At 41.3% G+C, this 23753-nt stretch overlaps 1 long non-coding RNA gene across 1 annotated transcript in view; it reads left to right on the top strand.

Annotated features, from left to right (window-relative positions):
- The window catches only part of LOC108492342, a 38360-nt gene extending 18280 nt beyond the window's left edge, over positions 1-20080 (top strand). The window contains exon 6 of the long non-coding RNA XR_001873077.1: positions 19904-20080. This is a non-coding gene — a long non-coding RNA (uncharacterized LOC108492342). The remainder of the gene's footprint in view (positions 1-19903) is intronic.
- Positions 20081-23753: the final 3673 nt, after the last annotated feature.

Consider the following 23753-nt stretch of genomic DNA (forward strand, 5'->3'; position numbering starts at 1 on the left):
AGCCCTAGCCACAGGGGAATACAGTGTCAGTGATATGATGGAAGACAAATGTGTGATTCCCATTAACATTACCAAAATACATGCAGCTAAGTCCCCCACCTAGAGCTGCAACAGCTGGGTCTAACAACATGGATAATTTCCTCTGTCTGTTTTCATGTACTCCTGTTTGGTTGACCTGCTAGAAATTCCTAATTGAGACATCATCTCTGTAAGTAGATGGAGCACTTGTGGGCACAAATGTCAGATGTGTTATTATTCGTGCAAAATCACTGCTGGAGGTAAGTCATTGCAAGCAAAGGAATTACAGCAGGGAGGAATTAGCCCTGCAGTAGTTAAAATACCTATTTGTAAAGCTGTTTCAGGTAGCTGTGCATTATGTAAAATTTTGTAAGTGACAGTGATGGTGACATTATAGTGAGAGATGAAAGGAACAATACAGGCAATTTAGCTGTATTTATGACCACAGGCATATATGAGTCTCATTAACTAAAGTGCAGTGAGATTTCCCTCCATTTAAAAAAACCCCACAGTAAAGTCAAAATTAGAGAGGGGACTATTTCCTGTTGTAATTGTCAAACCAACTAAAACAACACCAATACATAATTTATGAACATACAAACATTTATTTTTCTGGCAAAAACTTAGCTCAGTCAGGGTTTTTTTTTTATTTTGGGGAAATATCACAGTAGTTTTCTTGAGGGAAAGGATTGATTCTGTAATCTGTTATTGTGAAAAGGGCCATTTTCAAATGAAGAGCAAGGAAAGTCCTTCTCCTCACCTTTGTCTATTCACTGCCCAAGCAAAACATTTTGGGGAACATTTGAGTTTTTTGCATTCAAGTCAAACAACCTCCCAGTCAGCCCCACGTGCAGCTGTAAACTGGTAGGTTTAGCAGTCATCTCAAAGATAGATTGTCACTAAAACATTAATACCTCTTTTCTCCTTTTGAGCTACTGTACATACCTGCCCTCTGAACTGAGATGGCTTTTCCTTTGAGGCACATTTCCAGAGAAGTACCTGCAGTGACAGTGTGCATTGCTCAGCCTTGCAAAGGGAAATGAAAGCAATCAGAGAAGCACTCCTCCTGCAGTAATCCAATTCCTTTAGTCAGAGCATCCTGGAGGTACCCTGATGGCTAAAGAGACACTCCCCTCCCCGGCTCTCACCTTGGAAAGTTTTTTTGGAAGGGCAATGCCTTCTGGTGCCCTCAGAGTAGGTAAATGGGCATCACAACTCTGTTATCTGTGGTACAACTTGCACAGCTCATCCCTGAGCTGCAGACACTGAACCAGCCACGCTGGGCTGACAGTGAATTTGAGGACCCCTTTCAGGATGCCATCAGTGTGTGATACCAGCTATGAATTGCTGACCAAGGCTACGGCCACACAGATCAAAGCTCTGGATGGAGGATTTGCTGAAATGAAGAAGTGTTTGATAGTTATCAGGTCATTGGCAAAAGCAGATGAAATTTCCATTGAGGTTTCTCAGAAGAAAATTAAAATTTATATTCATATTTATCGGGACAATATCTTCAGCATATAAGCATACAGCCCTTGGAAGTATGGAAAAGGTCACCTTCCATCCACATTTTTTCTGCAGAAGCCCTACATGGAGATAATATTTTAATGATTCTTATCTCGTTGACCGTAGGCCTACAGGAGAAACACTTTTTGCTTACTCAGACTGACTACAAAGTGAACTAAAAGGAATCAGAAAATATTGATTCCTGAGCAGGAAATATTGGCAGCTTGCCCACATCTCACAACTACACCTTCAACATGCTCATTGTAACCTTCATTTTACCTTGTGCAGAAACAAAAGTATAGCCTGTCTCTCTCTATTTGAGAGAGCAGTGAGGATGCCAGTCTGGAGAAACAAATATCCTGGTTACATAGCCAGCAGCAAGGACTGCACATTCTCTAAAACAAATTACTATTTGAATAATCAGGGTTGCTCAAAAGGGAAAGAAAATGAGGGGGAAAAAAGGTAAAGATGTGATGTGGAAAATGAGGTGTGGGATAACATGTGCAAAAATATGTAAGCAAAAGGAGGCCATACAAATGGACTGACTTGAAGAGAGGGAAGTGCAGAAGCTCAAAGCCTTTTGCAGCAGTTCTGCAAGCTCCCTTCTCAGAAATTAGCAGGTAGACAGACATAGGAGAAGCAGCATCGCAACATGAAATTCGACAGGCAGATGCAGAAAAACAGGTGATGGGTTGGTAAGAGTTGGAGCGAGTCCAGAGGAAGCCAACAAGATGATTATAGGGATGAAGTACCTCTCCTATGAGGAAAGCCTGAGAGAATTGGATATATTAACCCTGGAAAAGAGAAGGATTTGGGGTGACCTGATTGCAGCCTCAGGTATCTGAAGGGAGCCTACAAGACAGATGGAGAGGGACTATTTACAAGGTGACAGGAGAGGGGGGAATGGCTTCAAACTGAAAGAGAGTAGGTTTAGATTAATTATTAGGAAGAAATTCTTTACTGTGAGGGTGGTGAGGCACAGGCACATGTTGCCCAGAGAAACTATGGATGCCCCATCCCTGGAAGTGTTCAAGTCCAATTTGGATAGAGCTCTGAGCAACCTGGTCTAGTGGAAGGTGTCTCTGCCCAAAGCAGGGCAGTTGGAATTAGTTGATCTTTAAGGTCCCTTCCATCCCAACCCATTCTATGATTCCAGCTGTATCAGCCACTTTGGAAGAGTGGCTGCACATTATGTATTTTTGTAAAGCGATTTTGATAATGTGCTGGTGGTACTGTCACAGGTGCTAATAACAAACACCAAAAGATTATATAAATTTCCTAAGCGACTATTATCATGTAGGCTGAACTATCAATGATCCTAAAATAAGAATATTGTAGAGTGAACTCTTACAAGAGGATTGGTGAGGTTTTGAGAATCCAGGTACAGGATGAAATCAGTGGCCCCAGGGATATAAATGGACATTTTGGGTAGCTGAGTGCTCATCACTAAAGGAATAAAACTATGAGAGGGACCAGACTGAGGGCCTAACAAAACAAATAACTCTGTAGCAAAGAGGTGTGCATGGCTAGATTGTGTTAATGCAGCCATTAGTTATGCTATGAGGATGTTACATCTCAAAGGATGTTACATCTCCTTCTTGTGAAAGGAGAACAGAGACCTCATGGTGAATAATCATTACACATCCTGTAACTAAAACGTATAAAACCATATTACATATGCCCATAACTGTTTATTTTGCACAAAGACATCTTTTAAAGTGTATAAAGACTGCAGCTGTAACAATGAGTTGAGCAAGCATCAATTCTTCAGGATCAGGTGTGCAGAAATGAACGCTCAGGCATCCTGCAGCACTGTATGTTTAAGTATTATCTTGCTACTGCTGAAGGGAATTATATCTCTAGTTCAGTAACCAGAGGTTTGGCTGCAATTTGGATGTAGCAGTATGAGTGAGTAACAAAGTGAAGCAAGAGGAGGTATTACATGCATATAAGGATGATGAGCCAATTCATTGAAGAGATTAATTGCTTTTTATAAGGGAGCAATCTGGGGATGCAATACTACATAAACTTCTGCCACCCAGCCACCTAGGCTGGGCTGGGCTGGAGCAGTCAGAAACTTGGAGGGCTTGGACTTGGAGGGCTGGGCTTGGAGGCCTAATGGAGCCTTGAAATGAAATCTGCCACTTCCTGGGTCTGTAAGAATCTTGCCTATTTGGATAAGCTAACATTTACTTAGCTGGGCTATGAATTTGTTTGTAAATCCATTTTATCCTAAGCTAGCTTCCAGGGTGGACTGTGAAGCTGTGCTCAAAAGCTTAGAGGTGTTTGGATTGAAACATACGGACTTTGTAGGTAGAAAACTGAAAAAAAACCCCCACCATGTAAAAAAGTTGGGAGAAGTTATTTACAAAGTCAATATACTTGTGGTGGGTCATATTTCGTAGACTTCTATCATGTCAATATAATCACATCAGCACCAATTGCTGCAAAATAATGTAAAACCTACTCAAGCAATGTTTCTTCAGGACCCCCAGAGGCATAAACACTACATTCTTCCCAAAGTAGAGCAGAATTCAATATTTTAATTTGAGGCAGCATTAAAATTTTCAAAGCAAATTGTGCAGGAAAAAAGCACATTTCAGCCCCATAGGACAGCCTCCACCATGTGTTTTGAACATAGGAATTGAAATTCTTTGTTTACAGCATTTTTTGATTTACAGAATTTACAGAATCTTTTGATTCACATTTGAGCAGTAGTACTAACACACCCTGTTTTCTCCTCCATCTGCTATTTGAAAGAGGAAAGGGGACTCTGGCAAACTCAAGTAAACTACAGACTGCCTCATCTTTGGGGACACTGGTATTAAAATGTTTCCTCTAAGAACCATTTTGCTACTGTTTGGTTAAACATAATTCTAATTCTAACAGACATTTCATTATTTTTGTCAAAAGTCTCTTACCATCCTTGATACTGCTACCATGATTAGCAGGTCTGCTCTGACCTCAGGAGAGTGTATCCAATTCCCCAAAGCTTTTATTAATGAATTGTGGCCTCCCTCCATCCAGGGCCTATCTCTCCCTCCAGAAAGAGGATAAACTTCTTCATTGACAGCAGTTCAGGCACCAAGAGATGACCAGCCATGCACCAGAGTTTTACCCCTCAGAAATATTCCCTGGCTGCCCACACAGCAGATTTATTCGTCGACACTGAACCTTGTTGTTTGTGCTTTGGGGCACCCAGCGAGTGCCAGAGAAGTTGAGGACATTTCAACTTCATGTCTATCTGTCTCCTGAAGAGACAAAGATTTCAGGAGGAAAACCACCCAGCATTGAAAGAATTAATTCAGATTCTCTCCTATGCAAGCCCTGAGCAAAACAATAGTGCATTTCCTGTAGACAGTGTTTCGTCATGCTGTGGATTTTATATTGGACTAATGCTCAGGGATCCTGAGTTCAGTTCGTGACTCAGCAATTGCTTGGTGACCGTGGCCTTCCCTCTGTTTACACAGCAGAGATAACGAGGGGCTATTGGCACAGATCTCCTCTCCAATCTGGAGTCAAAGCCATTGCAGAAGATCATGTGTTATTCACTTCAAAGCAGTGGTTAATGGCAACGTGTTATGTCCTTTTGCAGATAGGGAAAGTTGAATTTGGGAGGTTAGTTTGGGAGATGGAAGTTTGTTTTGATAACAACAAGGTGAGAGCTCTGCAGTCCTTGCTCCCTTCCTTTTTCCCTACTCCTTCTTATAGGAAGCTCTGTGTATTTTAACTAGATGTAGCATTGATCTGATAAGACACAGAATAAAATCCTGACAAAATAATCAAGTGGAGAGAAGAGAAAGGAAAGAAAAGTAGCCTGAAACTGCTTATAATTGCCTGTCATATTTCTAATGTTTTACAGAGTTCAGTCTTCACTAACCCAAAGGATAATTCTGTCCTTCATTCTCTTGCAAATTGTTTTCAATATCCCAGTAAGGATGCATTTACTTGGTAAAAATCAGTTACCTAAATGTCATTTTAAGCTAAAGCGAGGCCAAGGTGAGAGGAAAACAAAGCATATGTGAAAAGCAGACAACACAGTTTGCAAATTCTTCTGAAAACACGGGAACAAACAGCGCGGTGCACTGAGGTTCATCTTGCCCAACTTTAGTGTCCACCTGAGGGGACACTAAAGCTCCCTCTGTGATAACTGAGAGCCAGCCAACAAGGGTTGTACAGAGGAAATCCAGCATAGTAGCTCTCAGCTGACTTTGTCCACGGAAAGACACAGGCATTTAAGGATGCTACTCACTTAATTTAGAACTTGACAACAGACTGAGATGTATTGTGCCCTAGAAATGCTAATTTGTCTTTGCTGATTGGGATGGGAACTTGGGGAACAGTCCAGATAGGGACATCTCTAGGTTTAGATTAGATATTAGGAAGAAATTCTTTGGTGTAAAGGCACTGGAACAGGTTGCCCAGAGAAGCTGTGGCTGCCTCATCCCTGGAAGTGTTCAAGGCCAGTTTGGATGGGGCTCCGAGCAACCTGGTCTAGTGTAAAGTTTCCCTGTCCGTGACAGGGGAGTTCGAAGTAGCTGATCTTTAAGGTCTCCTCTAACCCAGACCATTCAATGATTCTATGGTCTCTGCCAGAAGAAAATAGGTTGTGTCAGATAATTCCAGCAAGGCCTTCCCGTTGGGCTAGGAAACATTTGAACAATACAGCAAAGCCTCTTTATATTTTACCCTTTGTAGTTCATTCACTCCCAAGAAGAACATACGGGTACTTATAAATGGGACATTATTGTAGGATGACAGAGAAGTGACCACTCCCTAAGGGCAAAAAAAGTCCTCAGCCATGTCTTTGGCAAATGTTGTGGCACAAACTTCGTGTCATGCAGTCTGAATGATGCCTCATGTCACAAGAGTGCTCCTAGTTATAAATCCTGCAAACAGGCTGCTCTGTAAAGAGACACTGGAGCAAGGCCCAAAGAGGTATTTCACAGCAGCAGGTTGCCAACTCATTAAGCATTTGTAGTTCCAGCTCACTGCTAATGAGCATTTGTAGCTAACAAATGGTTTCTACTTTATTTGAAGTGGCCAATTTAACAGAGAAAGTGCACAAACAGTGCTTACCCCATCATCCTAGTCTTAGGTGATCTTTGAGGTGCCTTCCAACCCAAACCATTCTACGATTCCATGGTCTTTGATAAAGCTGTTTGAAATAGGAATGCCTAGCTGAGGCAGTTGTGGCAGTGGAGGAAGAGGCAGTGTAGCACACAAATCTGTAGGAAATCTGACTTAATTGGTTCTGTTGCTCTTTTGCACGTTTGTTTTAATCTGCAGACTGTCAAGGGAAGAAGTGGTATCACTAGGGTCAAAGAGAATTAAACTCATTAAGTAGTAGCCCTGGCAGTGCTGCTGCCTCTGCACTCATTTCCTTTTGCTGAAAATAAATTCTTTGCAGACAAAAAACACTTCCTAGAAGAGGCTTTGTCTCAGCCACGTTATTATAAAATAACCCTTTAGCTCAAGAAATATTACTTACATCTTCTTCTTGACTACCCTAAAATCCCCGAAGAATTTTCCTTTCTCTTTTGTGGGTGAGAATAAGTAGTTAATGACATGATTTTTACCACACATGTAAAAAAAAGGATAGTCTTCTGCTTAAGGCATGATAAAAACAGCCTGTGTTTCAGGTCCTAATTTGCTTCAGATTTTACTACATGTGAGAAAAGAACGAACAGTAAGGGATGCTTACACCAGGTAATCTTGTGTTCTTCTTTCATAGGAATATCGACATATTTAATTTCATATAGGAGTTATATGTCTGGATGTGTATGAAATTAAGTTGTGTTTCTGTTATGAATCTATTTATAGCTGAGACATTCAGGATGCACTGCTGGATTCTGATCACTCACACAGTCACGTTACATTATTTGTGCTCCAGGGCTAAAGGAGCACAACTCTAGCTTTAGGAAATATCTCACATGGTGGTTCATAGAAACTATTAATTAGCTTCCTGCAAATACATTGACTTGAAAAGTCTGGGGAAAACTTGCTATCCAGAATTGTGTCCCAGTCTCCTACATTTCACAGTGTTTGTCTATCCAGGGTAGTCTCATGAAAGGAGATATATTTGTAACCGAGTCATTAGCAGGGAGAGTGACAGATCACAGCTAGGAAAGCAATCCTATTATTAGGGGGGAAAAATACTTGAAAATACCTCTTTTTCTAGGTGAAAACAAATACTGCCTGAGTCCATGTCTTAGAATCATAGAATCATAGCATGACTTGGGTTGGAAGGGACCTTAAAGATCATCTAGTTACAACCCCCCTGCTATGGATGTGGATATCTTTTACTAGACCAGGTCTCTCAGAGCTCCATCCAACCTGGCCTTGAACACTTCCAGGGATGGGCCATCCATAGCCTCTCTGGGCAGCCTTTTCTAGTGTCCTACTCCCCAGTCCTCTCAGTACTTCTGAGAAGATGACAGTTCCTGTAATGTGCTTGGTATAAGCTGTTTTGTTAAAAGACATGAGAGGAGGCACAGATGAAAAGAAGATAAGCACCTAAATGAATTGGAAAATTGTTTTCCCGAGAATTGCTCTACTGCTTCTTAACACAACATGATATCATCTTGTTTTTATTGGCTTTTGAAGCAATTAGGAACACTGTCTGCTTGTACTAGTTACAGCAGATTCTGAAAAGAAACAATACTCCTTTCTGGAAGTGAAGACATCATGTGGATATGAGAAAATCCTGCACTAAATCTGCAGTTTGAACATCAGTTCTGCGTTAAATTTATTTATGGTCATAAATGAATGGCTTTAACCCTGAAATGAAAGCAAGAAACAAAGAATCCCTGGCACTGCATGAACAAAACCAAACTTAAAGTGGACTGATAGGAAATGATACAGGTAAATAATATAGGCAAATTACCTGACCTGGATCCCAGAAAAATCAGAGTTTTATCCCACTATTTACCACAACATTGCTACAGGATTTGTGGTAATACTCCAGAGTAGAATGTCTATGTAGATTTAGGGGAAGAAATCCCATTTTAGGCATTGTTATGACTCCAGTTCTTGCCACAGAAATTTCTGTTGTCAGTGTTTCCCAAGCACGTAAATGTAAATGTCAGAAGTGCCTGACCATCTCCTCAGCAGGATTTTGCATTCCCCACTCCATCAGCTCTACACGTTCAGTGAAGCAGGGCATACATCTCATCCTAAAGGCAGGTGAGTCCTGTACTTCATAGTCTCTGATTCCACATTTGACAGTATATTTACATACACAGATTTTTGGGACATCAGACTTGTTGCACATGTCCTGTACTTGTTCCCAAAGGGATGGCACTATCTGCTGAGTCAGCTGTGCTGTCTCTACGTACATAAGTAATTGATGGCAGAGGAGAAGGAGAACAACACCAATTTATGAGAGGAGTAATGAGAAGAGTCATGAAAGAAGCAGAGAAACTATCATTTCCACACACTACGAGGTGGATATGCAGGATAAAAACCACTAACAATTGCCTTGGAAATCCCACTACTTGTTTTTATTCTGGAACTGGAATAAATGAAGTATCAGGACATGTGGGAGATACCATATTGCTGGGAATAAAATAGACTCTTTTCCTTCTTTCCCACACTGCTGTTCCCAGATGTTCTTCTCTTTTTTGTTGAAAACTTTGGATGTTTGCACTTGTATTCTTCAACACCACTCAAAAATAATCCTCTGCTGAGGAAACCATCTGTCCTGCTAGGAGGATGGAAATACTGGCCTGATTCTGTGGAGATGGAAACACTAAGTTTCTCTCCATGGATGCACTACATTTCATGCAGCCTTAAGGAAACATGCAATAATTCTCTGAGATCCCCATTTAGTTAAGGCAGGTTTTAAAACATTGAAGTAAGATGAATATTGATGAGTCCATGGGAGGAGAATTCATTCTTAAACTATTCAAACTGACATTTCATTTAATACACGTTTCTCCCCAGAAGAGCCACATGACTTGTCTCAAACTATCAAACCAATTATCCTCAGAAGAGCCAGAGGTGTCCACTTTTTAAAAAACACATTTTCTTGGCTGGCACCATCCTGTTACAGTCCACTGGCTGATTTAACAGTGTAGGTTCTTCTCCTGTGAAAATACATTATAATTTTAGATATACAACACAGGCAGGACTAAAATGGATGAGCATATGTTTCCTTGAAGGCTGTTTGCTAACAGTAATTGCTTTTGCTTCCAAGAAATTTGTCAGGAACTCCTCTAACACTTATCTTGCAGAGTTATATGGAAAGTGAAAACAACTTTCTGAGATTAGTTTTTCAAAAATGGCATGAAATTCATCAAGTAAATTATTCAGTCACCCAACCAGTCTTAATTATTAGGTTCAAAGCTGGTGGCAAGGAAATCTTGCTGCAATTTATCACACTCAGAAGACAGGTAAAATGGATCAGCACCAAACCAGAGAAGCTCCAATCAAATCAAACCTGATTTAAATGAACATTGTACTTTACTTCTGGATCCAAGTTTTCTAAGGTTCAGGCTTATCTTCAGCACTACATGGATAGGGGATTGGAGCAACTGGGTCTGACCCCTGGAAATCCATGTCCATGACTTTTGGCTCTCTTGAGGGCACTGAGTGGGAGCCAGATGAGCCTGGCTGGAGGAGAAGGAGGCCTTTCAGTTCGCTGGTACTAAGTCATTTCTAGCTCTGCTTCTCTGTCCTTTTACACACTCACCTTCCACCTCACTATGTGGTAGACGTAGTCCATCAGAACAAGAGCCCTCAATCAATGCCTGTAGGAACCTGTAGACAAACCAGATAACTTTAAAAGTTCTTTAGATGAACACAGGTTGTAAAAACATACAGTAGACAGAAGCTAAAATACAAGTGAGAAGTAGCAACTCTGTAATAAGGCAAGTACAGACACCAACTGAAAGGAAATATTCATCCTCACTCAATCCTTGAATTGTGATACGGTGGCTTCAGAAAGACACATTTCAATATAACTGAAATTTGTCAGATTCCAACATGGTTCTCTTGCTTAGGAGATAAAATTATTTTCATCTGTGGGTGGAATTACAGAGGGAAAGTCTGCAGTTTATGCCATGCAAAAGACTCAGTTATTATTTGCTTAAAAAACCCCAAATGCTCCCTGTATCAGGTCATGTAGGGTTGCCAGCTCTCTGTCTCCCACTCTTCTCCTGCAGATGTGGGAAGGGTAAGTTCTCAGAGCTGTGGGAAAGGGGCAGAAGAGAAATCTACATCCACATGAAATCATGGGAAACTCTGGTGTCTGGTTTTAGATGTCACAAAAGTTCCAGACTGGTAGTCACCAGTTGCTAATTTTCCTCTGTGTTTAGAAATCTCTGTGAGCAGTTTCCCTGAAGAAGCAAGGTCAGGTTACTGCTATCAGCAAAGGGGACCTTGACCACTCCGTGTGAAACAACCACATCACAGCTCAGATAGGAAAGATAACACATTTTCAGTCAATTCCTCCTGTTCAGAAGGCCCTTTACTTTTTGTGTTGTACACGTTGTATAAACAGAATGAAGTAAAAGACTGTGTCCTACGTAGGGATGGACTGCAGAGGCAGTGAGTTTAATGAGAGACAGAACAAATGATCACAAATCAAGGAGGGCTGTGCTGACCTGCGGGTGCTCCACTGTTACGAAAACATTGTCCTTGAAACAAAACAGAGAAATAAACTGTGCTTTTACCTGTTGCCATCTGACACGTATAGCTCAATCATAAATAATTAGCTGACGCACCCATTGAACTGCTATTTTCAGGTCGGAGTTTCTTTCCGTGCTCCCAGGAAAAGCAACGTCAGCATAGTTTTCCAGACTCATGGAAAAGTTAATCCAATGTGTCCCTGTGGGCCTCACATAGTTGTTTCTCTGTATCTTTATTTCTTCATTTTACTAGGTGTCTGGCCCTCCTTCAGGTGTGAATTACAATGGAAAGCACACAAATGGCAGCACTGAAGCCTGTCACATGAGCTTGGGTATATGGAGTATATTTTCCCTCTTGTGATGGCTAAGCCATGGCTGTTTTCCTCCATGTTCTGCAGAAAAGGGAGCTGAATATGAGGGTATCTGGAAGGAGAACGAGAAATAGTTGTAGCCTGACAGAGAAGAGGAAATTAGATAGTTGTTTTTAATTCTTCTGAAGATTGAAAAGCTACCCCCGTGAAGAAATTTCCTATTTCAGAGTAGTATAGAAACTCAACACCAAATAACAGACATAGATTAGAAGTCTAAAGTCTCTGCCATTTTCTTCTGGGAAGAAACAAGTTTTAAAATAACAAGGAAGGCTTAATTCCCACTTCACTAATAACACACAACAAATCAGCATTCTGTGGTTTCAGTCCAGTCTATTCCACTTCTTCTTCTTGCCTTTCTGTAGTAAATTTTCATGCAACACTGCAGATCACTGCTGATCACATATTTTGCTGCATCCTCTTGTTGGGTGAGGCAATTACAGCGCTTCAACTTTTTTCAGTGTACGAAGTACTTTCCATGTTTCACTTTGATTAACAGCTGCCCTCTCCACTTTTTTTTTTTTTTTCAGAAGAACTAAACCTTGTCTGTTTTGTTTATGGAGTGGTTTCCCTCACTAATGACTGAAGGACTCTTTCTCCATTGCACAAACAGTTGGGTAGCCAGAGAAGGCTAATTGAAAACCAGCTAGGAAGAACTCTGCATGAGAAGGCATTTGCTACAACAGGAAATTAGGAAGCTGGCAAGAGGGGGACTGACTTGTTCTGAGATAAAATCCTGTTTATATTCTGAAGTGCAGCTTGGCCTAACAGTTTGACAGCTGTAATTTTCTGCAAGGGAGAAATGTCAGAAAAAAAGCACTGTACCATCTTCAGCTTCAAATCTGAATTTCTGTGCATGGCTGCTCTTGTTCAAGAGGACAAAATCAGAATGAAAGGACTTCTTACTCAAAAACAATGCCTACTGACTAATCAAAATTTGTCATGGCTTTTTATTGCTTCAGAGTCAGTAAATGCTCAGAAGCAAAATGCTCATGTTTTGAAATGGCCTTTGAATCACTGTGTCCTGGGTTTTTCAGCATAAAATCTATGACTGTATGAAACTGTAGATATAATCTGCATATCTATATGATCCTCCAGATTTTTGCATTTATGATTACCTCACTGGACTAGCAATTAGGGAGATTTGGTACAATCAAAATCTGAATGCAATTAGTAAGGATGCAGCTGCTACAGACAACAATAAATAAGCCAAGCAACCTGAACTTTCCCACTGTGGGGTTCCACCCACACTGTTTATCAATTTGTTACAGCATCTGCAATAATCCTCAGCAGCTGCAAGTACTGTGGAAACTGGAAATAAAATGGATATTTCCAAGAAAACACAGACACTCTTGCATTACAGAAGCATCAAGATAGCGTTTTCCTTGCCTTCTTCAAGACTGTGGGTTGGATCCAGAAAGCTTTGGCTCTAAAGCTGAAATAGCATACAGGGAACCCGAACCTCTGACCATCTCTTCTTTTGTGACCCATTTGGTCTCCTTGACCTCCTGTAATTTTAAGAATGTTCCGAACATAGAATCATAGAGTGGTCCGGGTTGGAAGGGACCCCAAAGACCATCCAGTTCCAATCCCCTGTCATGGGCAGGGGCACTTACCACTAGATCAAGTTGTTCAGTACCCCATCCAACTTGGCCTTGAACACTTCCAGGATGGGGCATCCACATCTTCTCTGGACAATCTGTTCCAGTGCATCCCCACCATCACAGTAAAGAATTTTTTCCTAATACCGTCCACTGAGCCTCAGTTTTTCTTCTATCTGTGTGAGTTGCCAAGTGCCTCAGTTCTCCTACCACCTGCTTTTTACCAGGCTTATTCCATTTCTGTCCAGCTCAGATAGGAAGTCTAAAATGGTGCTGACAGAACCGTTTACCAGGGAAGAGCTGCAGGGATTCATTTTAAACTCAGGAGTCAAACATTTACACAAATTGAAACTGAGACTTACTGAGATACATCCTTGTGATTTGTCATCTAGTCATTTACTCGCGTGGAGGGTGCTTATTTTGACATCTGAAGCATAGAGCTTTTCCATCAGGATACTGTACTTCAGTGATCTGAGATTAACCTCCCATGGCCAGGGAAAAAAGCCCCTCAAGGAAATCATCTCTAAGCATCTCCATTTCCCTAAAAGTGCTGCCTGCATGAAGTCAATAGCTGTGCCATTTACTGTATAAAGTACTGAAGGGGGAAAGAAATGAGTAATGTCTTAATAGCTGCCATTGATGTGGGCTGTTACAAACCATTTTAGCTGCTTGGTGGACTGCAGAGAGAGTAATTTTCTGCAAGGAAACCACAGGATACAGAGCTTTAGGAAAGCATGGTCAAACTCTATAAACTAAGCAAAAATGTACCACTGCATCTCCACTGGACAGGTCTAGGAAATGTGAGCCAGTGAACAGTTTTCTTTTCTCAGTAATTTCTAATTACAACAGCGAATTCTTCAAGTGTTTGACTTCCACCACCTAAAGTCTCTTTGCCTACTGTAGCTACTTGCCTGACTTTTCATCTGCTCACCCAGGCTGCTGGGTTTAGTTGTTTATATTTACAAGAGAGATTATATGTTTATTTACAAAAGTGAGTGGATTTAAGTCTGTGAGTGGAACTGAGGGTACTTGAGCTTCTGAAGGAGTTGTGCTCTTCACTGACTATTCCCACCTCAGCCTGGTAGTGAAGGGACCTGACAAACCTCCTACCAACAAAAGAGCTTCTCCCATGTTGGTAGAGGACGAAGTTTCTTTGCTTTTTCCCATGTTAAATGCAGTAAGTAAAGACTTATATTAGACATTGAAGAATTAAAAACAGAAAATTAGTCTTTTAACCTGAAAAGAGAAGTAGCATTTTTAAGGTTTCATGGGTGGCAAAACAAATACACCTTCATAAAAAACAGGGTAAGAGAATAGTTAATGAGAGTCAGTATGTGGACAGAAGAATAGACACAGCTTGAACTAATGCATTAGACTTTTTAATTAGACTGAAAGTATGCACATCACTGCTTATGGGAGCTCAGATGCTTGATAGAGACTCGCTAAGCCATATGATATTTAAAAATAAATGTTTGACTATGTACCAAATTTTAATTTTATTTTTCTGCCCGTAATAAATATGAGTAAAAGCCTTATGCAGATCCTGCAGTTGAGTATTGAATACAACAGTGGTATAGTTTAGCTCACTATATACCAGTCCACCCAAATTAATCTTTTATATATCCAAAAGAAAGCACTTAGCAAGAGATTTTGCCATTAGTATGCCCTATTAGCACACAAAACCAGTGTGACAAATTGTATTCCACATCCACTATATTGCAGAATGTTATCACCACAATAGCAATGTAAATGCAGTTTTGGGTCATTCTGATACTGGCAAGTCTATGAACCACTGACTAAATAATTCTTCCCCTGCAGTTCAATGATCCATTAGCCTGTCTGTCCTCAGACAAGAATGAAAAATATACACACAAGGGAACCTGTAGCTTGACCTGGAAAGCTAATAATTACCCTGTATTTGCCAGGCCTATTTTATAGTGTATAAAGATCTACTACTGAAATAACTGTCTTGAGGGAAGGATGGAGAAAGATTAAGTATTATGATCTGTTAAAAAGTTAGGATGGATTTTAAACGATGTTGATGGAAAGCAATGATACTAATAAAGCTTCACATTTCAGATATAACTTATCTTTCCAATGGTCTCTAATGCATTGGCTTTGTCACATAATAAAAGGATTGTAACTTCGTGGATTATGAAGTAAACTGAGTAATTCATATAAATGTCACTGAGACATTTTCACCACTAATTGTGGTGATCCAATCCTATTTTCTTCTGTCCTGCTATCAAACAGTCATCAGCTAATGGATTAAAATATATGCAGCAGATTAAAATGGTGATGTTACAGACTGTGCACCTAAATTAAAATAAAATGTCTGTAAAGGTATTAAGGAATTACATGTAAGATTAATAACCATGATGACAAAGAGGATAATGTGCTAGTACAAACATAGAGATCAGCCTTCACTCATGCATGGCCAAGGCTATAATAGCATGGCAGCCTGAATTCATAACAGATATGCCCAAATTTTATTTTGAGGTGTGCTCCAAATCCATCTTTAAAACCAGATTTGGCTTCTTCCCAGACAGCAAGCCGTGGCCTACAGGCACAGGGCACCACTAGAAGGTGTGTTTTTTAGCTCTAAAGGCCCCTCGTGCCCAAAATTGCCACTAGACACAGTAAAAGGTGTCACTCCATGTGTGGAGAGAGGCAGCCCAGGAGGCTGTCCTTTCAGAGTGGCGGAGAATGAGATCCCCAGTAACATACTGGGACTGGGACTCACCACACAGGCATTGCACAGCTGCCCTGTGGCAGTGGCTGCACACGTGGGTGTGCAGTGATTGGGAACAGCATCTGCTGCTTGCTGCTAACAGGAACAAAAGGCTGTTGTCTGGGCTGGCCAAATTCTCTAGGTGTTGATTAAAGAGATTTAGAACCAAATTAATCAGACGTGGATTACCAAACTGGGGGAATTTCTGAAGCTGCAACAATTCAAGTGGAAAAGCTCTGATGTATCTTCGCAATACTGCTGTGTCTCGATCTCTCTCTTTTTATAACAAAAGAGACCAATAAAATTCCTGAACACCATCACAGCCAGGGAAGTCAATTTTCCCCAGCTTTTTATTTTCTTTGGAACATAACATTCAACATAACAAATTCTAAGAACATCCCGTTCTGTCCAGCTCCTGATGTGTCAGGCTTGCTGGGTAGCAGATATCAGCAGGATCATCTTATCCCTTCTGTTTGGTATTTTTGCCTAAGACATGCGGTGTTACCGTTTAGTACTTTTTCATAAATCACAAGTACACTACTTAGTTTAAGTGGAAAACATACCCTGCCATGCATTTTGTAGGCTACCACAAAACCTTAATAAAGAGGATTCCTAAGAGCCATGCAATTGCAGTTACAGCTGTAACAGGAGATAGGATGGTCTGTTCACAGGATTTCATAAGGCGAAACAGATTTTAATTCTTACACTGGTTACTGAATCTGACAGACACACACACACAGACAGGCTGTGGCTCCCCCTCCTTACATCCTGCCCACTTAGCTACCCTGAATCTTAATTGTATTAGGCTGAGGCTCAACATTTCTGAAACGAATTTTCTTCAGAGAAAAAACCAGACATTGATGGCACTTGAGGGCCAGATTCAGACCAGAATGTAGCAGCACAAAGAACAGGCTCTTGGATTTAACACAGTGATTCCTGTGATCTTGTTTGGAATTAAGTTTTTCTCATTTGTCTTTTTTCATCAGTATCTCCTGTTCCTGAGCTACAAATCTCTTGTTTATTCTTCCTCCATCCCTCTGGACACAGAGGTCCCTCCTGAATGCAGTCAGCCACCAGCAAAGATCTGTCCCAGAGCACTGGCATTTAAACAACCAGGGAACTCAGCAGAGGCAAAAGGTGGTACCACTTGATGGAAACACTTCCAAAAATAGGTAGACTGAAGAACGTAAATTGAGATCAAGGTCAGGACAAAATCACAGAGATTTTCTTACAGCCCCTGATTAGGCTGGCTTAGTTTTCAATGGTGGAATATTTTCAATACCAACTTGATGTTTGGAAATGCATCCATCACATGCAATTCTATGTCATTTAATCAACCTAAGAATCTTCTTAACTAGTGGGAAATTTTGCTTCAGCTATTTACTTGAGTTGCCAATTGCATCCTCTCACTTGGTGTTTTATCCCTTTCCTGACTGGCTGAAACATCAAAAACCAGGAAAAAAAATTAGCTTTTATGCTGAACTGTCATATATAATCCTGGATGTTGCAATCCGTAATTTACACTTAGTTTCATAGCAGATTATCCAATATTCAGAGGTAACTAAGAATTCAGCTCTGAATATTTGGCTCATTTTAATGGTCAAGTCTGATCATCTTGAAGGCAAGATGAGTGAGAATAAGCTTCAGATATGACAGCAGCCCATATTTTCCTTGCAAAGCATTCTCTTGAATACAGAAAAATTTAAAAGACTTTTCACTCGTGCCACAAACACCAGGATGCACATGCCCACTCATCTGTCTACATGGAATCCCACCCTTGTGGATGAGCTAGCAATGAATATGTACGACCCTGCACTCTGACTTTTCAGGATTCTTGGACACTGGCACATGCAATCCATTCACGTTGACTGGCGTGGATAAAACTCAGCTCATTAGTCTCCAGTCCATATAAAATTGCACTTGTTTTCATCAGTTTGCACTAGCTGCTGTCTTTCTTTTTTTCGTACTATGCCAGGTAACTATACTACTTGCTTTCCTTTGTGTTATGTGGCTGAATCAAAGGAATTAGCATAACATGGCATTACTTCAGTATCAAACATGAAAGGAAAGAACGACTCTCCAAGATTGAAAACAGTCTAATCAGGGAAAAGTCTGCAGATCAGCTTCACATGTGCTTTATCATGATGACCACAGTCATCAAAATGTGTCCTGGCTTCAAACTTCTATCTCCATCTCAGTGGATGGTGTGCCATGACTTCCCCTATAGTAACTTGCCTTTCCTGAGCAAATCTTGCTGCATCTCTCTTGCATCCTGAGGGCAAATATCAGGACACTCAAGTTCCTTCCAGGTAGGTGCACAGACACTGCTGCACTACACATCAGAGTCCTGATGTTATTTGCAGTGTTTTCTGGAGGTGTCCCTTTCTCTGTTTTTTTTCCCCCACAGCTTAACTGAACTTCAAATTCCTGAAAACCTCTCCCAGTAAAGGGGATTCAGAGACGTTCAAAGAGGATTTGGGTCCTGGGAAAAGGAGAACTGGGGTCCTTCTTCACCCCTTGCATGACAAAACTCACATGGCTATAATTTTGGGGCTGGCTTTGCTCTGTGTGAGCATATCACAACAGTAGTGTTGCCACAGCACAGTCCCTGGCCAGAGGATCTTCTCCTACAGTGGTCTCCACACTGTTTTCCAGCACAGTGCTGTCCTGGGGACCTTCTGTGGGGCACATCAGCTCCAAGTGCCCTGAAATGACCCACTTGACAAAATTGCACTTCAGATATGTAGCACTCCCTGAGAAGTATTTTAACACAGTTAATTAGTAGTGCTCATTAGTAATAAATGCAAAGCACAGAGATAAACTGTGGCATACATGGATAGGAGATATTTCATCTTCTGTATGTTTCCCTAAAGAAAGTACAGATCAGTCATATCTGTTCACCAGTGGCAGTAACACACTGTTCTCCCATGCAAGGAAGCTTTAATTACTTAATGCCTGGGAAATTAAAAAGATGGTCTTATTCATTCCGACATACTACAGGCAGGTTTGATTTAGTAGGGAAGGGATATCTGATTATTCTGCTGAGAAACGAAAATAGATAACAGCAGAATTAATTAACTAGCATATTAATTGAACAAGTGGCTCTAACATTAGTCTGAGATCTAAATTGAAGTGTATGTGGATGGGTGCTTGAACGAACATCAATTGTCAGGTTTAAGTCTCAAGTGAGATTGGTGGTTCTTTAGTCATCATGATCTGGGGAAACTTCCTTTTCTTTGACTGATGGGGAAATAAGTTTCCTTCCCTTTGTGTAAATCCAGTTCTCTGGGTCATGTGCTTATGTGAGGTGAATCAGCCTTTTTGTGCAGAGCACCCAGAGTGACCCCACTCAAATCAGTGACATTAACTTGTTAATACACAAGGAAAACAGTGAGCCAGAAGGCAATCCAAATAGGACCGGATGCACACTGTGAATAAGGACACCCACTCTATAAAGGTAATTCTGGCTTGAAAAACTAAAGCACTCCCATGCTTCTCTCACAAACTGATTGCCTTAGACAAAAAAAACAAGCAAAAATTTTTTGGATCAGGACCAGATTCAGCCCTTGCCCAGTTGACAGTTGCATGGAGTAACACAGATTTATGCAAGTAAAGGATTCAGGCCAGCTCCTTGGATTTTGAGAAGGGCTGTGCTTGGAAACTGTCCAGGTTATACCAAACATAGCTATTGCAAATGAAGACAGAGAGTGTAAGGAGCAAGACATTCATCTCAAGAGCTTGGGAGCTAGCAAATCTGCTGTTCTCTCATCTCTGGGGTACAAAGGTTGTATTTCTGTCCTATTCTTTGTGATAATTGAAAATGGCCAATTAAATCTTGTACTGAAATAATTGGTTGAATTTTTCCAGCAAGTTCTTGAGATTACTGAGGTTTTCTTTACCTCCCTGCAGGAACTACCTCCCACACACCCTTATACCCTGCAGAGAAAACTTTATGGTAGAGCTGTTCTTACAGATTACTTGAATTTAAAAGGCTCTAACGACACCTTTTTCCCCATTTTTTTCTCTCTTTTTTTTTTTAATTTTTTTTAGAGCTTACCACAGGGCATATCTGGATCTCTGTGTTTGTTAGTGAAGAGCTTTCATGTTCTAAAGTAAGTAATTACAACAGGGTGAGTGTGTGTTTTTTACATATAGGGATAAGGCTTTCTTAATAGACAAATAGGTGAAGGATGCACAGCACAGAGAACTTAGTTCTCTATCAATAGCTATCCCAGACTATTTTAGTGATTGGTCAGAGGCCTGAATATTTAAGGCTGGAGAATGCACCTCATTCTGATGAAAATGAAACATGGATATTTTTAATCTGGTTTATACTGAGCTTATTTCAACTACTGAGTAGTTGTCTGGGGTTTGTTTCAGGCTCCCTTGAGATTATGTAAGCACTTCAACTTGCATCCTGATGTGCTATACTGTCACGAAATCTTCATAGAGACAAATAATGGGTATTTCTGTTTCATCTTGTGTGCAGGTCACAAGGAGGAATGAATGCCTGTTCAACACTGGAATAGACAACAGAACGCAAGAGATTTTTCCAGTTTACTACTGTCTGTATTTCTCAGAGGCTTTGATCTTCACATAATGTTTGTTTACTCCTGCAGGCACATATATGTCATATCATAATGGCTCCTATCTGTAGAGACATGTGTCTGTCACTGTCAGATTTTATTCCTGATGAGTGACCACAAGAAGTACTGAGATAGCTGGATTGGCAGGACACATGTGAGCAAACAGCTTAAAGATGGGGTGAGCTTCTTGTGCCCTGCTTTTCAATTCTGCTTAGGAAACAGCACCCAGGCTGACCATGATATGACATGTGGTGAGACACCGTGGCTTGACTCCAAACATGATTTTCCTTGGTGTTTGTTACTAATATTGAGGGTTTTTTTCACTGCAGCTGCAGGCCCCAACCTCACCTGGACATCTCCTGGCAGATGGCCCCACAAGTCACACCACAGGGAAGACATCTGCATGCAAGGATGCCACCTTGCATGTACAGTAAATGTGCCAGGGGTAAGCAGAGCCCTTACTTTGCAAGGGTCACAGTTAGAAGTTCCTTGCAAGGGCTGAATTCACCAGCAGCTCCTGAAAAGCAAGACTTGATTATTGACTGTGCTTTGCCAAGAATTACATATCATTATGTTGATTCATGTTGCTACTGTCTTTGCAGCCCAAGAGGTCCTGAGTGTCACCCTTCCTCTCAGTAAGAGCAGGGGGGAGGCTCACCTGAATGCCCAGCTGCTGGTCTGCCGTGTCTTAGCAGGGATCATTTCCCTTCCATCAGAGTCCTGAGTCCCTGAAGGAGGTGCCAGACTCACATGCCTGCCTTCAAGGCTCACAGCAGCATCTTTTAGATGAGAAAAAGGGAAAGGACAGCTAACACTCCCCCACATCAGCACAGCGTGTCCCAGAAACCTCTAAAGGAGTTGCTGTTAATTTTCCCTCCCACAGTCCCCCTGGATAGTGTGGGCACAAGAGTGTGGAAAAAGCTTTCAAAGCTGTGACTTGCAATTTCCCCGCAGGGGCTCACATGGGAAGGTTAGGGACAACGGAGGGAAGTGCACGAGAAGAGACCCTTGCCTGCTTCTTGCAAATTGCTCTCCCCTGCAGTTAAGTAAGTGTCCCTCTCACACTCCCCCAGAACAGGGAGGATATGACATTTTATTTAGTGTAAAGTCACCCGAAGACTTGCCAGCACCTTGCTCCTGCCCCACATGGCACGTTGCTGCCTCTGGTTGTAGGGCTGTGCTGGGAATGCAGAGGTGGGGCATTTAAATTCAGAAAATAAACTTCCCACGGAGAGGTGAGTGGTTGTGTTGCCACAGGAGCGGTGAAGAGACCACATAGGGAGTGAGAGTGTCCCCCCCAGATCGGGACAGTACCTGGGTACGGGGAGCGGATGAGTGGGCAGTGGTGGAAGAGGGACCTCTTCTGGCAGCTTGTCCACTACTGAGAACCTGGACTCTACAAGAAAAAAAGTGTGCAGCATTTCAGCACGCAGCCCTTACTGACAGAGAAGGAAAGAAGAAGCATCTCCTTTGGGAAGGTCCCTCCCACTCATGTGCATTCCATGTCCAGGCTGTGCCTGCAGTAAGCCCAGCGGGCAGGTAGGGATTTCTTCTGGCCAAGAAGGGAACCAGTTGTCCTGGTGGAAGTGGCCTGTTTCATTGCTGCATGCTCCAAATGGCTGCTTGCTGTTAATGTAGGAAAGACAGAGGCATTTCCTCACAGAAGGGGACAGAAGAGGAGATTCCCTGCAGGCTACAGTCTGCACTTTCATCCAGATAACAGTAATTTGAATAAAACTGATTAAGCAAAGTGGTGTTGTCTGCCCTCTGACATTATCATGGAATCATAGAATGGTATGAGTTGGAAGGGACCTTAAAGATCATCTAGTTCCAACCTACCTGCCATGGCCAGGGATGGTTTTCTCTCTCCCCCATTGCTTTGTCTTTTCCCTTATTTCCTGAATTTATCTGGGATTTTTAGCATTAGTCCTTAAAGCAGTTGTATTGAATTTAGCAAGCTGTGGTTTCTCTTTTTTAAAAAGGAGTGTGGTAGAGAGGCACTATTATCTACTGAAGTCCTCTGAAATGGAGAACAGAAAAAGCCTGGCCAAAAGAAGAAAAAGTGTTGCAAAAGCCTCATAACAGCCCAAACTAAACTTTATTGGCAAAAACAAAACTTGTTTTTCATCACGCTCTGCATCCCAGAGTGATCCAGGGTCAGGGAATGCCCTGCAGGAAGGTGTCTGTGAACACTTGATTAATGGAGAAAATGGCACTGTGGCCAAATGACTGCAGCACCTCCTCAGACTGATCCCAAAATCAGCTCATACCCAGCTGTACCTGGGTGCACCAAGACTCCTACATGTGCCAAATGGCACCTGCACATGTTCAGCATCAGCAGGCCCCTGGTAACCCCAAAAATGCACAGGGTCCCACCTGGTGCATCTGCCATAAATCCAACAAGGACAGGAACAAGCCAAGAGGAGGAGGTGCTTGGTGAGTTCTGGGGATTCACTATTTTCACACAAAAATGCAAGTGGTGAAGCCAGTTGAAATGGGAGGAGCCTGGAGGCATTATATTCTGGTGTGAGGGATAGTCTTAAAATCTCCTTTCTCTCATTCCAGAAGTTTGTTTTTCTGTGACATGTGTGTATATACATGCACATAGGAGGAACAGAGGTCCTTATGGGTAAAAAGAGCATCACAAATAGAACTGGTCAAAAATACAAAGTGTGTCTCGTACATGGGACTTATTTCTATCCTTTTCTTTCCTTTCCTTTTTTTTTTTTTTTTTACTATTTTAATTAATCAGCAGGAGTTATTTATCAATGGATATTTGTGTGTACAAGCTCGGAATTTATCCTAAATCTATTTTGTACACATGAATAAATGTTGTATATACCCCAACATTAATAGCAAGAGGCCTTTAACAACCTTTAAGAAAGAGAAGCAAAATTAAAACTTAACAGAAGACAAAGTATATGAAATTTTTAGGTCATTTCCTTCAGCAGTATTTTATGTTGAAGGCAAAGAAAGTGTTGTGGAATCCTGCTAAAATGCAAAGCTGCCATGTAAAATGCTACATTATCTGTACACCTCATGCCTCCAAAACCTTGCAATTTTTACAACATGCTGAGTACAATTTAATTAAGAATCTTCATGCAGGGACTGTTGTCAAAGAATGTGCTTTTCTCGGCACGCAGTTGCTAACAGTAAAAAAAGAAAAAAAAAGTATAATCCAACAGCAAGTGGAAAATCTGCAGCCAGATTCCTGCAAAGCCTCTGAGACGCCAATTAAAAAAGATTAAATAAAACAGAATGCAATTTTGAGTTATTATTTCAGAAAGCACATCCGTGAATTATAAAAGTGCCGT

This window comes from Lepidothrix coronata, unplaced genomic scaffold (genome assembly GCF_001604755.1).
Source record: "Lepidothrix coronata isolate B3197 unplaced genomic scaffold, Lepidothrix_coronata-1.0 Scaffold10, whole genome shotgun sequence".
In the NCBI taxonomy this organism is placed as follows: domain Eukaryota; kingdom Metazoa; phylum Chordata; class Aves; order Passeriformes; family Pipridae; genus Lepidothrix; species Lepidothrix coronata.